Source organism: Nomascus leucogenys, chromosome 5, assembly GCF_006542625.1.
Source record: "Nomascus leucogenys isolate Asia chromosome 5, Asia_NLE_v1, whole genome shotgun sequence".
NCBI lineage: Eukaryota > Metazoa > Chordata > Mammalia > Primates > Hylobatidae > Nomascus > Nomascus leucogenys.
Window position 1 is genome coordinate 5,451,361 of NC_044385.1, and position 21,018 is coordinate 5,472,378.

At 37.7% G+C, this 21,018-nt stretch overlaps 1 pseudogene; it reads right to left on the bottom strand.

The window, feature by feature from the left end:
* Window positions 1–661: 661 nt before the first annotated feature.
* Window positions 662–19,640, bottom strand: LOC100603887 (annotated as a pseudogene).
* Between the last annotated feature and the right edge of the window lie 1,378 nt (window positions 19,641–21,018).

A 21,018-nucleotide genomic window follows, 5' to 3' on the forward strand; every position in this document is an offset into this window, starting at 1 on the left:
CCACACTGTGGGTGGAATCTTTGTTCTTCTGCTCTTTGCAATAAATGTTGCTGCTGCTCACTTTTTGGGTCCACACTGCATTTTTGAGCTGTCACAGTCACCACGAAGGTCTGCAGCTTCACTCCTGAGGCCGGCGAGACCACGAACCCACCAGAAGGAACAAACATCTCCAGACGTGCCGCCTTTAAGAGCTGTAACACTCACCACGCAAGTCTGCAGCTTCACTCCTGAAGTCAGCGAGGCCACAAACCCACTGGAAGGAAGAAATCTGGACACCTCTGGACATCTGAAAGAACAAACTCCGGACACACCATCTTTAAGAGCTGTAACACTCACCACGAGTGTCCACGGCTTCATTCTTGAAGTCAGCAAAACCAAAAACCCACCAGTGTCGGAAACCGTACCTACTGCCGTTATCCAAATGGCATAACCATTTTATGTCCACAATTCACTTCTATAGTTATGGGTAGAAGTTTCATGATTTACATGAGTACATCTATCAGTGAAGATTTTACACTGAGATGCAATCTAACATCCGTAATATCTGATGTTTTGAAGATAGTAATGTAGGAAAGATATATTTTAATCACTTTTCGTCTAAGTGGCGTTATACAAAAAATAAACCAATAATTTAGCAGTTCCAAGTCTCCAAAGGACATTTTCAGACGTACATCAAGAAACGGTTACAGAGATGTTTAAGAAGCGTCTTCATGTCTACATCCTGTTGTAACTGCTGTACCATTTTCTCTTCCAGCTGCTTCCCTTTGCCTGCAAGAGGGACTCGGAAAAGATGGATGTTTTGCTTGACTTCTTCGATTTCCTGGTCTTTCTGTAGCTCTTTATTTTTCTTTAGTCTGTTTATTATACATTTAGCTTGGCATTTCTGTTTGATCTCTTCAACTCTCTTCATTGCATCAATAGTTTTATTCCATAGCTCTCGTTGGATTTGATAGGTTCATTTCTACATTATTGAAATCCAAATGAATTATCCACTGTAAGCTCTTTACCAGCTGCTTCCCGGAATGCTTTAGTCCACCTAACTTTGCAAAGATTGTGCTTCAACTTTTTTATGCCGTTTAGATTTACAAAATCTGAACACGTTGCAATCGTTGCGGATGAACATTATGCCATGGCCAGGGTAGATGGGCCCCAAACAGAAATAATACTTCTTGATACATGTGTTGAACCCGCGTGGGTCACCGCCAGCCAAACGCCAAGCTTGAGAGGAAGTGACCGCCTTATGATGTTTTCAAGAACTAAATTTCAAGCAGAGAGAATCTCACTCGTCTGGTTTAGATCACATGTCTACTCCGTGGTTGAGCAGAAGTAGTGTGGGCTTTTCCAGAATAGGGGAGGAACAATTCCTTAAAGAAAGTAGCATTACAAAAAGAAGTTTAGGGGTCGGTGGTGAGAAAGAAATGTGTTAGGCAGGAAAAACACTATCATAGTACATGCTAGAGTGGATTTGCTAATTTTTAAAATATTTTTTTCATCTGTGTTGTGCATATATATTTGCATCTCAAAGATGGAATTAGTTTATTTTGTGCTTGTTTGAAGTTTTCTATTCCTTTTGGTATATTTTAAGCAAAGTTTAATTAATAGAAAAACTTTTTTTCCTAGATTGGTAGAACCTGCCTGATTCTGGTATATAATTACTATTTGTTTGGTTTTAAATATATATTTTTGGCTCATTTATTATTTGTTCCATGAATAACGGTGTATTTGGGTTTCCTTGCCTCTTGAGTAAATTTTGACAATTTATACTTTCATAGAAAATGGTTTATTTCATGTAAATTGTCAAATCTGTTGCTATAAATTTGTATCCAATATTTTCCTATACTTTAAGCATTTTTTCCTACTAGTAGTTCAGGCATTTTTCTCATTCTTATCCTGCTTGTTTGTGTGCTCTTTCTTCTGAAACAGATCTATTTTATCGGACTTTTCAAAGAAACTGCTTGTGCTTTTGTCACGTGTTCTTTAATTAAATGTACTTATTTGACTCTTCTATTTCCACTGATTCCTTTCACTTTTTACAAGTTATTTTGTTGCTAACTTTCTTGCTTCTTGAATTGAATGCCAGTGTATACATTTTTATTACATTTTCTCAGATTCTCACTTGGAGGATCAAAAAAATAACAGTGGGCCTCATTATTACTTTTTCCCATGGCTTTGGAAATGATCGTGTCAATGAAGGTTATGTTTAGCCACATAAAAATAATAACAGAAATTTAAATAAGTTAGAAGTATATTTCTCTTTCACATAACAGAAATCTTGTGCATAGGTATTTCAGGCTGAAATGGTGGCTCAGCTCCCACAGTCACCGGGGATGACTAGCCCGCAGGGACCCTAGTGCTATTCTGTTATCCTCAGCACATCATTTCAACCTTAAACTCCCCTCATTGTCTTATACAGCTGCTGGTCATCATGCCTGCGTTTTAGGACAAAAGGGACCTCTTCCCAGCTGAGTCAACTCTCTTTAAGCAGATTCCTGGGAATGCTCACATATCACTTTCTCTTATATCTCATTGGTCATGGAAGAGAGCCAAAGAAAAACAGATTTTCCATGAATCCGTTGTTATTTTCATGGTAGTCCTATCTTGAAGACAGGGAGAAGGAATATTAGGAAATAGCAGCCTCTGCCACAATGATGAAGAAACCAAGTTGCATTGATATCTGCTTCTGGACCAGACACTGAAGATGCCGAGGATGGGTTTTTTCAGTTTAGTAGATATTTTGGGGGCATAGGTTCCTTTGGCATCCCAGGTATCCTCTCTTTAGAGCTCAGATCATTAGAAAGAGTGGTGGGGGAGACTTCAGTGTGAGCTTGGCCTCCACTTATTATGAGGGACGTGTAATCACAACCCCTCTCAGTGTATTTCATTACTTAAAAATTGAGAATTTTATCTGATACCTGTCCTACTTGTTTTCTAAGATTGATATAAGGCTCAAATATGCAATAAATTAATATTTATTTAATGTATGTATTTACTATATTACGTATTTTAGTATAATATTTATTTGCTATATCCCATTCTGGAGTATAAATGTTCTCCATACAGGATTTAATTTCATTGAGAGCTTGCATTCACACTGAAGATTTTACTAAGCATTTATTAAGTGTCTACTCTGTGGAGGATATTAGGATTCAGTGGTAAATAAGACAGTGTTCTTGCCCTCCTGGGATTTCATTCTGTCAGTGAGTCAGACATTAAGTAACACATTACGGAATGCATTGCTTCATGACAAATAGTCTAAGTGACGTGAAAGCTAAGCTTGGGGTCCTGTGAGCACTTAAGGAGGAACTGTGATTACTGTGGAGGGTCAGGAAAGGCTTCCTTGGAAAGAGACATGGATCTGATTCTGGAGGAGGATTAGAAATTAGGGAAATTGGTGAAAGGTTTCCACAGATAAGACATTACATATGAAAAACCACTAATAAAAGGATTAAAAATGTAGTGATTCATTTCAGGAAGGAAGGGATGTAAAGATGTGAGTTTGGAAGAGGAGGAAGAAATGTTCTGAATTTCTCGTTTCTCCTGTTTCCCCAAATGCCTACATGGATGTGGTGTTCTTCACACAAGAAGAAAACTGAGCTAAAAGTTGTGTAGCTCTTAGTTTTACTCTTAATTATTTTTATCAAAAAACTGTATTTCTTTAATTTTATTTGATCTCGTCCTGCCAAAATCTCACTGAAGTTGGACTAATAGATAATCTGAGAAATAACACCTTGTACCATTTACCCACACAGTTGGGAGTCTGTGATGCTTGCTGTCATTTTGTGAATTTCAATGATACCCAAGACCAGAGTTCTCCTCGATTCTTTCTCTTGCTTATGAGGCCAGGGCTCAGCAAAAGCCTTTGTCAAGAGACACATAAGAACTGCCAGTTGGTAATTTTCATTATCAGCAAACTTACATGGTTGGCTCTCACAAAATAGTCACAGTCAAGAAAAGGTGGGAAGACAGTATTGAAGCAGAGTGGGAAACCAATCAAAATACCAATATTCTTTATTTGCTCATGATTCTATGGCAGATTTGAGAGAAAATGACTTATCTTGAACTTTTTTTTCCTGAGGATTAAAAGCTTTTCTAGTGCAGGTACAGGCCCTGCAGTGGCTCTTCAAGATCTGTAACACACTTGGTATCAAGTCCTTTCATGTGACTTTTCTCCAGTCTTCATCTCTAACAAAATGGACAAAATCCACTTTTATTTTTATTCTATTTGATTTATTTTTTGTTTAAGATTGTATCATTATTTTAATTGACAGATACAATTGTATATATTTATTGTGTACAACATGAGAGTTTGAATTGTATATACTTGTGGAGTGACTACATTTAGCTAATTGACATATGCATCACCTCACATAGGTTACCATTTTTGTGGTGAGAACACTTCGTATTCACTATCCTAGCGTTTTTCAAAAATACAATATATTGTTAACTATTGTCATCATGTGGTACAAAAGATCTCTTGAAATTACTCTTCCTACCTAACTGAAATGTTGTATCCTTGGACCAACATCGAGACCATCCTGGCTAACACGGTGAAACCCTGTCTCTACTAAAAATACAAAAAAAAATTAGCCGGGTGAGGTGGCGGGCGCCTGTAGTCCCAGCTACGCGGGAGGCTGAGGCAGGAGAATGGCGTGAACCCCGGGGGGTGGAGCCTGCAGTGAGCCAAGATGGCGCCACTGCACTCCAGCCTGGGTGAAAGAGCGAGACTCTTGCTAAAAAAAAAAAAAAAAAATTCCTCCTCCCTCTCTGCCAGCTACTTCAGACCTTGGTAACAACTATTCTATTCTCTGCTTCTAGGAGATCAGCTTTCTTAGATTCCACATGAGTGAGACCATGTGGTATTTGTCTTTCTGTGCCTGGCTTATTTCTCTTGACATAACATCCTCCAGGTTCATCCATGTTGTCGCAAATGACAGGGTTTCCTTCTTTTTATGGCTGAATAAATAAGGAAAAAATAAAGAAGGAAATAAAGAATAAAGAAGGGAAAAATTTGTGTGTATATACCGTGTTTTCTCTATCCAGTCATCCTTTGATGGACACTTAGGTGGATAACGTTTCTTGGCTATTATGAACACTACAATAAAAATAGCAGTAGAGAAATAGGCATACTGATTTCATTTCCTTTGGATATATTTAATATATCTAATAGTGGGATTACTAGATATGGTAGTTCTATCTTTGATTTTTTTTTTTTTTTTGAGACGGAGTCTCGCTCTGTCCCCCAGGCTGGAGTGCAGTGGCGCAATCTCGGCTCACTGCAAGCTCCGCCTCCCGGGTTCACGCCATTCTCCTGCCTCAGCCTCTCCGAGTAGCTGGGACTACAGGCGCCCGCCACCACGCCCGGCTAATTTTTTGTATTTTTAGTAGAGACGGGGTTTCACCGTGGTCTCGATCTCCTGACCTCGTGATCTGCCCGCCTCGGCCTCCCAAAGTGCTGGGATTACAAGCGTGAGCCACTGCACCCGGCCCCTATCTTTGATTTTTTGAGGAAGCTCTATACCGTTTTCCATAATGGCTGCATTAGTTTACATTCCTACCAATAATGTGTGAGGGTTCCCTTTTCTCTACATCCTTTCCAACACTTGTTATCTTTTGTCTTTTTGATAAAGATGATTAGTGATGTTGAGCATTTTTTTCCATAAATCCATTGGATATTTGTATGTCTTATTTTGAGAAATGTGTACTCAGGTTATTTGCCCAATTTTTAATTGAGTTATTTGTTTTATTGCTATTAAGTTGTTTGAGTTCCTTGTCAATTTTGGATACTAACCCTTCATCAGATGTATGATTTGAAAATATATTCTCCCATTCTGTAGGTTGTTTCTTCAATCTATTGATTAATTCCTTTGCTGTATAGGCAAGCTTTTTAGTTTGATGTTATCTCATTTATCTATTTTTGCTTTTGTTGCCCAATCTTTTGGGGTTATATTTAAACAATCACTGCCCAGACCAATATCATGGAGCTATTCTCGTATATTTTCTTCTAGTAGTTTCATAATTCAGTCTTGTATTTAAGTCTTTAATCCATTTTGAGTTGATATTTGTATATGATGTGAGATAAGGGTCTAATTTCCTTCTGTATGTAGATATTTAGTTGTCCCAACACCATTTATTGAAGAGACTGTTCTTTTCCCATTGTGTTTCTGGCAACTTTGTTGAAAATCAACTGACCATCAGTGCATGGATTTATTTTTGGGCTCTCTATTCTGTTCCATTGGTCTATGTGTCTATTTTTAAGCCAGTACAATGCTGCTTCGGTTACTCTAGGTTCGCGGTATATTTCGAAGTCAGGTAGTGTGATGTTCCAGCTTTGTTCCTTTTGCTCAAGATTGCTTGACTATTTGGGATCTTTTGTGGTTCCACGTTGATTTTAGAATCGTTTTTCCTATTTCTGTGAAGAATCTCATCAATATTTCAATAGGATTTCATTGAATCTGTAGATTGCTTTGGTGAGTTTACAATATTAATGTTTCAATCCATGAACATGAGGGATCTTTCTATTTATTTGTGTCTTTTAAAATTTCTTTTATAAATGTTTTAAGGTTTTAAGTTTAGAGATTTTTTAACCTTCTAGGTTAAATTTAATACTATTTTATTTTTTGCAGCTATTATAAATGGTATTTTTTTTAAATTTCTTTTTCAGGTAGTTCAACATTAGTGTGTACAAACACTATTGATTTTGTATGTTGATTTTGTAACCCACAACTTTACTGAATATGTTTATTAGTTTTAACAATTTTTGGTGGCATTTTTAGGATTTTCTATATGTAAGATCATGTCATCTGCAAACAGGGACAATTTAACTTCTTTTCCCATTTGAATGTCTTTTATTTCTGTCTCTTTCCTAATTGCTTTGGCTAGGACTTCCAATACTATGTTGAATAGAACTGGCAAGAGTGGGCAGCCTTATCTTGTTCTGCATCTTAGAAAAATAGGTTTCAACATCTTTCCCATTGAATATGGTATCAGCTGGGGTTTGTCATATACGGCCTTTAACATGTTGAGGTGTGTTCCTTCTATACCTAATTTGTGGAGAGTTTTTATTATTAAAGAATGTTGAACTTTGTCAAATCCTTTTGCTGCAACTATTGAAATGATTATATGGTTTTGTCCGTAATTCTTTTAATATAATGTATCATGTTTATTGACTTATGTATTTTCAACCATCCTTGAATATCTCTGATGAATCCCACTTAATAATGGTGAATGATCTTTTGGATATGCTACTGAATTTGGTTTCCTAATATTTTGTTGATAATGTTTGCATGTAAGTTCATCAGGGTTATTGGCCTGTAATTTTCTTTCTTTTTAAAATGTCCTTGCCTGGCTTTGGTATCAGGGCAATACTGGCCTCATAAAATGGAAGTCCTCCCACCTTTTCAATTTTTTGGAAGAGTCTGAGAAGAATTGGTATTAGTTCTTCTTCAAATGTTTGATAGAATTCAGCAGCGAAGCCATCAGGTCCTTGTCTTTTCTTTGTTGGAAGACTCTTTATTACGGATTCAATCTCCTTACTCATTATTAATGTGTTAATATTGTCTGTTTCTACATAGTACAGTCTTGGTAGGTTGTATGTGTCAAGGAATTTATCCATTTCTTCTGTGTTATTTGATTTGTATATAATTGTTCACAATAGTCTCTTTGATCTTTGTCTTTTGTATCGTTTATTTTTTGTAATGTAGTGTAATATCTCCTTTATTTTTACATTATTTTTTGTAATGTAGCATCTCCTTTATTTTTAAAGGAAGCATCACATTACAAAACTAATGTTTATTTCTTTTTGTAATGTTTCTTTCATTTTTCTGATTTTATTTATTTGAGTCTTCTATCTTTTCTTAGTCTAGATAAAGTTTTGTCTATTTTGTCTTTTCAGAAGACAGACTCTTGATCTTTTCTATTGTTTTTCTGGTCTCTCATTTATGTCTGCTATGATCTTTATTATTCACTCTCTTTTATTAACTTTATGTTTAGTTTGTTTTTGTTTTTCTAGTCCCTTTGGGTGCAATGTTAACTTGTTTATTTGAGGTTGTTCTTTTTTGAGGCAGGCATTTATTACTACAAATGTCTTCTTAGAACTGCTTTTGCTGTATCCTGTAGCTTTTGGTATATTGTGTTTCCATTTCAGTTTGTCTCAAGAAATTTTTTAACCTCTTTTAATTTCTTCATAGATCTATTTGTTCTCAGGAGCATGTTGTTTTAATGTACTTAGGAATTTTCTGAAGTTCCTCCTGTTATTGATTTCTCATTTTATACCATTGTGGTCAGAGAAGATGCTTGATAGGATTTGTATGTTTGTCAGGGAAAGTGCTTATCTCTTTATCATTTCTGAAGGACAGATTTTCAGTATTCTTGGTTGGCAGGTTTTTTTCTTCCTCTAGTAACTTTGAGTATCATTCTACTCTTTCCTGGACTATAAGTTGTCTGCTGAAAAGTCTGCTAGCTATATTCAAATTCCCTTATATTTTATTTACTTCTTTTTTTTTTTTTTTGGCTACTTTCAGAATCTTCTTTTTATCTTTGACTTTTGACAGTTTGATTATAAAATGTCTTGAGTACTCTTATTTGGACTGAATCAGGTTAGACTTCTTTAGCCTTCCTGTAACTGAATATTTACAACTTTCTGCAGATTTGGAAAGTTTTCTGCTGCTATTTCTTTCCCTCCCTCCCTCCCTCCCTTCCTTCTTTCCTTCCTCTCTTTCTTTCTCTCTCTTTTTTTTTTTTTTTTTTTGACATGGAGTCTTGCTGCGTCACCCAGGCTGGAGTACAGTGGTGTAATCTCGACTCACTGCAACCTCTGCCTCCCAGGTTCAAGCGATTCTCCTGCCTCAACCTCCCGAGTAGCTGGGATTACAGGTGTGAGCCACCACACCAGGCTAATTTTTGTCTTTTTAGTAGAGACAGGATTTTGCCATGTTGGCCAGGCTGGTCTCAAACTCCTGACCTCAGGTGATCCACCCACTTTGGCCTCCCAAAGTGCTGGGATTACAGGCATGAGCCACTGCACCTGGCCTACTATTTCTTTAATTAAGTTTTCAGCCCCTTTATCTTTTTCTTCTCCTTCTTTAACTCCTATGACTCAAAATTGCTCTTTTGACCCTGTCCCATATATGGTATATATTTATTCATTCCTTTTCATCTTTTTTCCTTTGAATGTGTGTTTTCAAATAAGCTGTCTTTGAGTTCACACATTCTTTATTTTGCTTGATCGATTAAGCTGTTGATGCTGTCCATTTCATGTTGATCATTGTATTTTTTACCTCCAGGATTTCTGTTTGATTTTTAAATTATTATTATTTCAGTCTTTCTATTCAATGTCTTATTCTGATCACAGAGGTTTCCTCATTTTGTTGAATTGTGTCTCTACATTTTCTTGATGTTTGCTGAGCTCTCTTAGTTATTTTTAATTTTCAATCAGGCATTTTGTACATCCGCACTTCTTTAAGGTCAGTCACTGGCACTTTATTTCATCCCTTTGGTGATATCATATTTCCCTGATTGTTCTTGATCCCCGTGGTCATGTGTCATTGTCTGCAGTTTTGAAGAAGTAGGTACTAATTTCAGTCACAGACTGACTTTGTCTCAGAAAACGCAACAGTCAGCCTGTTCCGAGATTCTGGGCAGGCTGTCTGGTGTGATCCGCAGGACTTGGGCTGCTGTGGTAAGTGTGGCACTGGGGTATTCCAGAAGCCCAGGGCCACTGTGGTGGGTGCAGCACTGGGGTGGGCCCAAAGCCCAGGTTCCACGGAGGCTGATGTAGTGCTGGGGCACACCAGAAGCCTGAGGTCCACCTCAGGCCCACTGTGCACCTGAAGCCCAGGGCTGCTAAGGCCTACCAGAGCCTGGGACTGCTGAAGTAGGCCCAGTGGCTGTATGGGCCTGGGATCTAGTCTGTTATGCAAGCCTGAAGCTTGGGGCTTCATGGTCCTGCTTGGCACCAGGGCAGGTCTGCAGGCTTAGCTGTGGGTACTGGCCTGGAGTGTGGGGCTATCGATGTCTTCCTGGTGCTGAGTTTTACTGTCACAGGTCCAGTGTTGGGGTCCAAGGCAAAGTTCTGTGCTCACTTTCCTCTTTTTCCCCCAGGTGGACAGTGTTTCTCTCCACACTGTGCTGACCGGGGTTGGGGGAGAGTGAGGCAGGTAATGTGAAACTGCCCTTTCTATTCTCCTTAATGTGTATTTTTTAATTATTATTTTGCTGCAACCAGGAACTGTGATCTTTCATCTGGTTTCCTTAGCTCTTACGGATCTGTTTTCACTTGTGGATACTTGTTCAAATTGATGTTTTTGCACGGGACAGTCACTGAAGTGATCTATTCTGCCATCTTGCTCTACCCCTCTCACATATATCTGATTTTAATTTTTCAAAGAAAAAGGGGTTACCTTCTTAGTATTGTGCTTTGGTTCTTTTAACAAATCTATCTATCTCACTTTAACCTTTCAGAGGGAAAGGTGATACCTTTTAAGTGCTACCTTTCCTCTCAGTGACATAGTGGTACCCTGAAAGCACATGGAAGTTATAGCCTTCGCTAGCAGACTCTTCTTGCAGGCTTGTCTTTCTTATTAAAAAAAAAAAAAAAATTCTCAGAAACCCCTCAGCCGATTTCCAGTTATGTCCTCTTTGATGAGACCTGTGTCATATGGCCACTCTTAGCTGCAGGGAAGACTGGGAAAACAAGTATCAAATGACAATGGGGTCACCACGAATGGTTCAGATCACTACAATTTGGTCCCTGGGTTCCAATCAGACCTTTATTTTTCTGCCCAGCTATTTTGGTGGCAAAATAAAAAGGGAGAAGAAAATAACAAATTTGTATACTTTCTTTCAAAAAGTGTCCCTGCTTGTTTATTTCAAATAGCTTTTCCTTCTATAACCTAACAATCTAAGACCGTGATGGAGAAATATTTTGGACTTAGGAATCCTTTATGCTTTTAAAAATTATCAAGAATTCAAAGAGCCTTTGTTTATATGTGTTTCATCAGTCAGTGTTTAATTTTGAATAGTTACCAAATTTTAGTATTATTTTCATAGATTTTTCAAATACTCTGCTGTTAGGTGCATATACATTTAGAATTTACCATATTTGAAATTAAAATGAAAAACTTTAAAAAGTATTTATTAATTTTAAAATAGCAATAATAAACATACTACATGTTAAACAAAAATTAAAAGTTTTAACAAGAAATAATCATTCTGCAAAAAAAAATTAGTAAGAAGTGGTATTGTCTTGCAGTTTGGAAACTTCTTTAAGTCTTGGTTAATAGAAGTCAGCCAAATTCTCATATCTGCCTCTGCATTTAATCTACTGCAATATGCTAGTTTCATTGAAATTGTGAAGCTGTGCAGTAGGAAAAGAAAGGATTATTTTAGTAGCTTTTTCATTTTTGAGAATATTCTTCTTTGATACCATATAGAAACTTGAGAAGTGGTAGTTTCTTAAAGGTTAGTTGCAATGTGGAATCTGAAACCGTATTAATGAACCTTTTGTATTGTTCTGAAAATTTACTATTGTAGCTTGAAATTTGCGTGGATCTTTCACCCATGCATTATTTTGTAACATCATGTATCGGTAGATTGGGAAACAGTAGTTCGCTCAACTGTGCAGATCTTCCAAATATGTTGTTATATCTCACTAGTCTCAAAAAAGACATTTTTTTCTTTTCAAGTATTTGGAAACTGTCATGCTCATGATGATGGAAATAAGTTTTACAAAATTCTAATTTTTAGTCGAGAACTTTAATTTTATCACTGGCAACAAATACTGTCAGTTGTTTTCCTCGAAGTCCCTGGCTCACTTTGCTTATTTTCAAGAAAATGTCTGTCAAATATCCAAGTCTGAAAAACCATGGTTCTTGTGTTGTCTGTCAGCTGTTCTTTCAAGTCAAAATAGTATTCAAGGAGAAAAGTGACTAGATCAGCTCACAGCTCCAGCAATTGCTATGGTGCTTTTTGTTGAGACAACTATGGAACTTCAGTACATAGCCGTACTTTATGTGTAGTTTTCATTTCATCACACTGAGTATTAGAAAGACATACTCATGAACGAATCAAATGAACAATTTTTATTGCTTCTTTGTGGATATTTGTGAGGGAAACAACTTTCTTTTTCTGTTTGTGCATAGGAGTGAAGAATACAATGACTGCCAACTCAGTTTGGTGCTGTGGTCTTGGTTCATGCAAACATACCAGCAGTTTTACCCACCATCAATACAAAGGTCAGTACGGTGGAAAAGATAAATAATGTTTTTTATCTTATTATAAAATAGTTTCAATGTCATGAGCCTCCTGAAGAATTGTGGGGATCACCAGCTGTTTGTGGACCACACTTCAAGAACTGCTGTTCTAAGAGGTTAGTTGTTTCAATCTTTTTAAAAAGTTTAGTCTCACTCCTATTCTTTTCAAATAATGAGATGCTTTTGTTATGTATATTTGTCAAGTACAAAATTCCTACTTTTTATAATTTGGTTCCATAAAAGTTAAGGTACCCCACTCTTTCTTCAAGGAAGTAATATCTTAGATTATATTGGAGTTTGATAACAAAACACATGTAAAGAAAACACAAGGTAGATGTCATTAAACTTACCATTACAAGTACCATTTTACAGTGAGGAAGCTGAGGCACAGAGAGGTGAAGAACTTGCTCAAAGACACACAGCTAGTAGGAGTGGGGCCAAGACTTAAATCCATGTATTCTGACTTTGGTGACACACACTTAGCCACTACTGTCCTGTTCAGTGTGTTGGTGCAAGGAACAGCAACATGACTTGTACTTGGGAGGGGAAATCCTAACATGTGCTTGACCACTTAAATACTACAATTTTCCTGGGCATGTAAGCTCCTAAATTTTTAGAAAATTATCTCACACCTTTTGGCATGTGATTTACTAGGGTATTTTAGGTTCCTGCTACTTTTTATTTTCCAGGTTTTATGATACCACTGACGTAATAAAATGTTAAGATCGCTAAGTACCAAACCAAGTCTCAGTAGAGGGTAAACAGAACTCTGAGTCTAGGTAGTGAAGGTGTACTTACAGCCTTACCAAGTAAAAACAGCTTCTGGATATTTGCCTATTGGTGTATGAACTCTCCAACTATAAATGTGGATTTCTCTATTTCTACTTTCGGTTATGTCAGGTTTTGCTTTATGTATTTTGATACTCTGTTGTTAGGTGCGTATGCATTTAGAATTAATACATGTTCTTAGGGAAACAACTCCATTATTATGTAATATCATTCTTTACCTCTAATAATATTCCTTCCCCGAAGTCTATTTTTTTCTTATATTTCAGCTTTATTTGATTAGACTTTGCATGGTATGTCTTTTGCTATCTTTTTACTTTAGCCCATCTATATCTTTATAGTTTAAGTGAGTTTCTTACAGACAGCATACAGTTAAGTCATGCTTTCTGTAAAAACATACAACACAATAATTTTTGATTGGTGTTTTTAGACTATTTATATTTAGTATAATTATTTTGTGATTAGATATACCATCTTGCTAGGTTTTTTTTGGTTTTTTTTTTGAGACGGGGTCTTGCTCTGTCATCCAGGCTGGAGTGCAGTGGTGCAATCTCGGCTCACTGCAAGCTCTGCATCCTGAGTTCACACCATTCTCCTGCCTCAGCCTCCCGAGTAGCTGGGACTACAGGAGCCCGCCACCATGCCTGGCTATCTTTTTGTATTTTTAGTAGAGACGGGGTTTCACCATGTTGGCCAGGATGGTCTCGATCTCTTGACCTCATGATCCACCCGCCTTGGCCTCCCAAAGTGCTGGGATTACAGGCGTGAGCCACCACACCTGGCTGCTAGGTTTTTATAAAAATATATTTTTTTCTTTTGGGCTTTTTTGGGGTTAAGGGAACATTCTTTATGATACTTTATGATTGCATTTAAAATAAAATAAAGTATTATTTATATTTCTCTTTAAAGTATTTTCAGTGTTTGCCATAGGGTTTATAATCTACATCTTTAATTTAGCAGCATCTGTCTTCAAATATTGTTGTGCTGCTTCATGTGTAGTTAAGGACGTTACAATAGTGTATTCCCAATTTCTCTCTCCCATCCATTGTGTTTTTTCATACATTTTGCTTTTTTGTATTTTATAGAAACACAGCACATTGCTACTATTATTGCTTTAAATGTTATTTTTGGAGAAATAAAAATATGGAAAATAAAATTTATTTGTATCTTAATTTAACTCATTTCTGACACGACTTCTTTGTGTGAATCCAAAATTTTTTACTTGGTATCATCTGCTTTAGAAACTTAAAAATCTTTTTTGTAGTGCAGGTTTGATGGCAGTGAATTTTCTCAGGTTTTGTCTGGGAAAAATCTTTTTTTCTCCTTTATTTTTGAAATATATAGCTTCCTGCATATAGAATTGTGGCTTTCAAATTCCAGTATTTTATACCATTGTAGGATGACTATAGTTAATAATATATAGCTTCAAATGGCTAGAGAGAGGATATTGAATTTTCCCAACAAAAAGAAATAATGAATGTTTGAGATGATGGATATGGTAATTACATGTATCTGGTCACTATACATTATATATAACCAAACATCACCATGTGCCCCATAAATATGCACAATTATTATATATCAACTAAAAATAAAATTTTAAAAACAATTCTGAGTTGGGAGATTTTTTTCCTTTTCTTTAAGTGCTTTAAAATTGTTGCTCCGTTATCTTGCAGTTTTCATGGTTTCAGACAAGGTATCTTGTAATTCTTCTCTTTGTTCTTCTTTAGATAATGTCGTTTTTCTTTGGTTGCCTTGAAGATTTTCTCTCTCTTTTTTTTTTTGGCACTTTGAATATAGAGTGGTTTTAAACATATATATAATCTTTTTGTGTGCTCTGAGCTTCTTAGATCTGTGATTTGGTATCTGTCATTATTTTTAGTTTTGTTAACAATTCTATCCAAATTATTCTCACCAATCTTCAGCTGTGTCTTCCTCAAGTAAGCAAATGTGTATTTTTCATCTCTGCCTTGAAGTACATTTTTTTTTTTTTATAGTTCGTGCTGTTTGGTTGCCTTGCAACCTCAGATTCCTTATAGATTGTCATAAACTTACAGTTTGTCAGACTGTGTGTGTGGGTGTGTTTTTAAAGATGAGAGTGATGTTTGTATTAGGCTGTTTTCGCATTGCTATGAAGAAATACTTGAGGCTGGGTAATTTATATAGAAAAGAGGTTTAATTGGCTCATGGTTCTGCAGGCTGTACAGGAAGCATGGTGCTGCCATCTGCTTCTGGTGAGGCCTCAGGAAGTTTGCAATCATAGTGGAAGGTGGCAGGGAGCCAGCATGTCACATGGTGAGAGTGGGAGCAAGAGAGGGACAAGGGAGGTGCCATACACTTTCAGACAACAAGATCTTTCTCAAGTGAACTAGTGCAAGAACTCACTGTCACCAAGGGGGGATGGTGCTAAACCATTCATAAAGGATCTGCCCCCGTGATCCAATTACTCCCCACCACGCCCCACCTCCACCATTGAGAATGACATTTCAACATGAGATTTGGAAGAGACAAACATCCAAACCATATCAATGTTCTTTCCAGCTCTCTACATACCAAGCAGAGCTCCTAACTTTTTCTCCATGGAACTAATTTTGCGGAGAAAAAAACTAATGCAACGGGCCGATGCACACAGATTTCATGGATCTTACCAGGCACATTTTCCATATAAACAACTGTCCTTAGTAAAATTAGAATGACTTTTTGAAATTTCAGTAAATGCTGAACAAGAGACTCTTTTTAGAGTTGGGGAACTATCCTCCAAGTTCCAATATGTTCAGTTTTAGTGGCCAATACAGTGTCTGATTTTTTCTATAGCCAGAATACAAGGGTTATGCAGCCAAGGGATAAAAATTATAGTGGTACTTCATAGTATTCTTTTTTTTTTTTTTTTTTTCTGAAACAGTCTTGCTTTGTTGCTCAGGATGGAGTGCAGTGGCATGATCTCAGCTCACTGCAACCTCCGCCTACCAGGTTCAAGCAATTCTCTTGCCTCGGCCTCCTGAGTAGCTGGGATTACAGGCATGCACCACCACGCCCGACTAATTTTTGTGTTTTTAGTAGAGACAGGGTTTTACCATGTTGGCCAGGCTGGTCTCAAACTCCTGACCTTGTGATCCACCTGCCTCGGCCTCCAAAGGCACTTCATACTATTCTTGAAAAACTTTTACTTCCTTTTCCTGAGCACCTTGGCAGTTTGCTGGTTTAGAGATCTTAGTTTCTAAGGGATAAATGTTGTCACTGTGTGTTGTCACAAACATTCCATTAAATTCAATGTTGAAAACTGCTACCTGTCCATATAGGGCTCCTATGACACACCATGACTATAGAATGTATGAGGTTCCCACGTTAATTGCACTAATCCTGATTATCAAGGAGAAATAGGGTTGCCCCTACACAATGGCAGCAAGGAGAACATGACAGGAGAAGAGGCGATCCTCTGGGCAACTCTTAATGTTGCTAAGTACAGTGGAAAAGTTAGTTGATGTCTAACAAAACCCAGGAGGGACCATCAAGGGGCTCGGAAATTCTGGAAATGAAGTGTTAGTTCTTGCTACCAGATGTAAAACCCTGACCTTCTTTGGTGTTGGCTGAGGGCAATGGGAATTTAGAATAGAGAAGAGAGGAAGAAAAGCATTAAACCAATTACAGCCTGGGAGACAGCTGCAGAAATAGGGATATAACATTTATTTATATTTTACCTCTTGCTTGGCCACGTATATTTTCAAGATTTTTTACTTATTATATTTTTCTATCCCCTTTCCCCGCTTTTATGTTGTTGTTGTTGTTGTTGCTTTGAGATGGAGTTTTGCTCTTGTTGCCCAAGCTGGAGTGCAGTGGTGCAATCTTGGCTCACTGCAACCTCCGCCTTCCGGGTTCAAGTGATTCTCCTACCTCAACCTCCCAAGTGGCTGGGATTACAGGTGCCCACTACCATGTCCAGCTAATTTTTGTATTTTAAGTAGAGATGGGGTTTCGCCATGTTGGCCAGACTGGTCTGGAACTCCTGACCTCAGGTGATCTACCCGCCTTGGCCTCCCAAAGTGCTGGGATTATAGGCGTAAGCCACAGCATCCAGCCCCTACTTTTAAAATATAGGATATGTTGTGATAATTTACTTTATAATTTCATTCATAAGTTACACGATATCAAGACGAATCACAGAATAACAATATGTTTTATTGGTTAGTGGAGCTCATGAACACAGGCTTAGGGATTGTTAGTGGAAGTGATTCTTAATCTCTGATCCTCCAGGTTTGTGGTTAAAAGGTTAGTGGCAGAGATAGTAATGCTCACCATATTTCTAGGCCCTCCCCTTCATTTCCAAATCTTCTTGCACTTGAGTCCATCCTGTATGACTAGCCCTAGCTAATGATCCATGTACAAAAATGACATGGGCCATTTATGGACCAAGGCAGTTTAGAGCCATGTGCCTCTTTCAGTGCTTTCTTCCTCTGCCACTGAAATCTTGGAGGCCATGTGTCCAAGCTGGTGCAGCCACAAGATGGAAGAAGGCTGAACAATCTGGATAGTAATTTGGTGAGTGATAAATCTTTATTGTGTTCAATTGCCGAGTTTTGAATTTATTTGTTATCACATATAACCTGTATAACCTGTTCTGGTATGACTAATATAAGATTACAGGATTGATGGCTATATATACATATATATATATATATTTCTGTATGTATATATATGTATATATTTCTGTGTGTATATATATATACAGAAAGAGAGTTATATTTTATGGTATAATTAGAATCATACTTTGCTTGATATTCTTGGTATTTAAATAGGAAGTTGTGAGCAAACCTATTATGCATTTCTTATTTGCTACCATGTGAACCCAGAAATCTCCACATCTCTGTGCTATAGATTTATATATATCCATGGACAGAGAGATTTATATATATCCAGAGAGAGAGAGAGAGAGGGAAAGAGAGAGAAGACAGTAGTTATTTTGCTGGAATCAGTGATTGGAAATCAGAATAAGATAGCATAACAAATCCTTCCATTGCTATCACTGAGGCACTTGGTTTCTTAAGCAAAATGCAAAGTCATGTTATTCACACCTTGAATCAGCTTGATTCAGAGCCTGAATCAAATCCAAATAACCCATCAGAAGGCTGAGATGCATGTGCCTTGTGTGTCAGTGTACTCTAAAATGCCTAGGTAAAACAAGTATTTAACATTAATAGTCCTTTACTGTTACGATTTTCTCTGTGCAAAATAGAATGTTGGTTGAGGCACAGTGATTTTTTCTACTTAATATTTTTTCTGTAAGAATATGCAGGACTTTTATCTTCCCTGTCTGTTTTTTCTCTAAGAGGTTTAAAACAGGACATACAAATTTGGTGTGTGTATTTCTGTTGAAAGGTCAGAAGACTGGTACGGGTCTAAAATATTTTGCTGGTTACCTCATTTGTGAAATGAGAACAGCTGGACTAGGTAATCTCTGAGGTTCTTTTCTGCTCTAAAATTCCGTGATCCTGCAGTTGAAAAAAAATGCAATTTTTGGAGAGTGTATCCAAGGTTAATTTAATTTGTGGTGACCTTCATGACCTTTAGATTTTTCCAAGTGAGGTAATAGAACATGTTATTCTCTGGAGCAGAGAAGCAGCCGCCAGGGTACAGGAGATAGGAGTCTGTTGTAACCACTATTTCTCTTCACTATTGGTACCTGGATGCAGATGTACCACGTGGCAGCAGGGATACTTTTGAGGCTCACTAGAGCTGGCTCCCAGGGTGATAGGGACTCTGTTGAAAAGCCTGCTTGTCTAGAAACACTTCTTCCCAGCCCTATTCCAGGGCCCGAGCCTCCTCCAATATGCATGGCTATGTTCCATTACAGTGGGGCGTGCTCTGTTAGGCTGCTAACTTGATCGCAACAACAGCCACCACCAAGAACCTGTTATTTGGTGCTGCCCTAAATAAAATGGGAAAGTCAGGGAAATCAGTTGTTTACCAGCAGGCACTAACCCCTGTCACTTTCTTCACTTTTACGATCTGAGGACTGCCGCTTCAATTGGGGAAAAGGTCTGGCAAACTCATCCTCCTTACATTTGAGGAACTGAGCGTACTGTCTCTCACAAGACAATTATGTTTTCAAACAGACCTAATGGGAAAAGATAGACTCCTACACAAACAAATGAAGACGTAATGCAACCAATTTCATACATCAGGAGGGGAAAAGATGGGTGTAGGGTTTCTCAGCAGTCCTCATCTTTTGAAGTGGGAAGACTCTTTTTGACCTGCCTAAGTCTGACTCAGTCATGCCATTTAGGTCTAATAGCATGTAGCTTAATCTCTGAGCAAATTCCTTAGACCACTCCCTACTTCCAGGCACTTTCTGACATCTCTGGAAACTGCATGTAAGCCAGATGCATTACTAAGCAGATCAACTCTTATGGATGAGATTTTGTGATACTGGGTTAATGTCTTTTCCCTGCTTTTCCTCATGTTTTAATGATCAACAATCATCTTCACCCCTGGCAAAGAGACAGATAAAATCAGTCCTCTATCTTAATAGCTGTCTTCATTACCTTTGCAAAATCCATCAACCAGGATCTGAACCTCATCTAAAACCTGGGCACTCTCTTCCTGAGACATCCAACCCAGACAGAGCAGGCCTCATAATTAAGTCTCTGAGCCCTGGATGGTTGGAGCTGTGTGAAGTCCCTTTTCACAGTTGAACATGAAGGACCTTATCGTAATATACAAATCCTAAAACCTAGCAATAAAACTGCACCATCTCTCAATCTTAACCTATCTGGGTGAAACCAGAGAAGAATATAATTTAGGTGAGTCATCTGATGCAGGCTCTTTGATATAAAAAGATAGTAAATAGGAAGCATTTTAGTAGGAAAAAACAAAACAAACCAGAGGCTTGAGATTTGGAGCCAGAAAATCATGGTTTGTGTCCTGTCAATTTAGTGGTTATGTGGCCTGGAATAATTAACAGGCTGCCTGAACATCTATTTATTTACCAGCTAAAACAAGAGTCATAAGAAGAACAGCAAATGGAATAATGCCCATCTCAGATTGTGCTTGTGTGAATTAATTGCAAGGAATAGAAAAATGCCTGCCGTGGCACCTGTTTCTGACAGTACAAGTCAACTTCCTTTCTTTTGCTCTGATACCTAGCCGTGTGTTTTTTCCTTGAGAAAACATAGGACCAGAGTTTTATCCCTCAGCAGACAGCATTTACAAGTGCTGTCTTGATGGATTAACAAGATATTTACTAAGCCCCTGGTTTTTTTTTTTTGGTGTAAATTTATGGGGTACAAGTGCAATTTGATCACATGCATAGATTAAGTAGTGGTCAAGTCAGGACTTTTAGTGTATCCATCACCCAAATAATGTACAATGTACCCATTAAGTAATTTATTATCATCTACTCCCCTCCCACCTCCTCACCCTTCCAAGTCTCCATTGTCCATCATCCCACTCTCTGTCAAGGTGGACACCTTTTGTGGCACTCCCTTCTGAGTGAGAACATGCAATATTTGACTTTCAGTGCCTGGCTGGTTTCACTTAAGATGACGGTCTACATTTCCATCCTTGTTGCTGCACATAATTTTGTTCCTTTTTTATGGCCGAATAGTAGTCCATTGTGCAAATATACCACATTTTCTTTGTCCAATCATCCACTGATGAACACTTGGGTTGATTCCATATCTCTGCTATTGAGCACACAGTATGTTAAAAGTGGTTTTCGAACAGACCTAATGGGAAAAGATAGACTCCAACACAAACAAATGAAGCTCTAATGCAACTAATTTCATACATCAGCAGAGGAAAAGATGGGTATAGGGCTTCTCAGCAGTCCTCATCTTTTGAAGTGGGAAGACTCTTTTTGACCTGCCTAATCCTGATTCAGTCATGCCATCTAGAATACAAAGAAACATGAGCTTGAAGTCGTGATATTTACAAATTACAGCTTAAACACCTAAAGCTGCTTCATTTCATAGGAAAAGACTGTGCATGA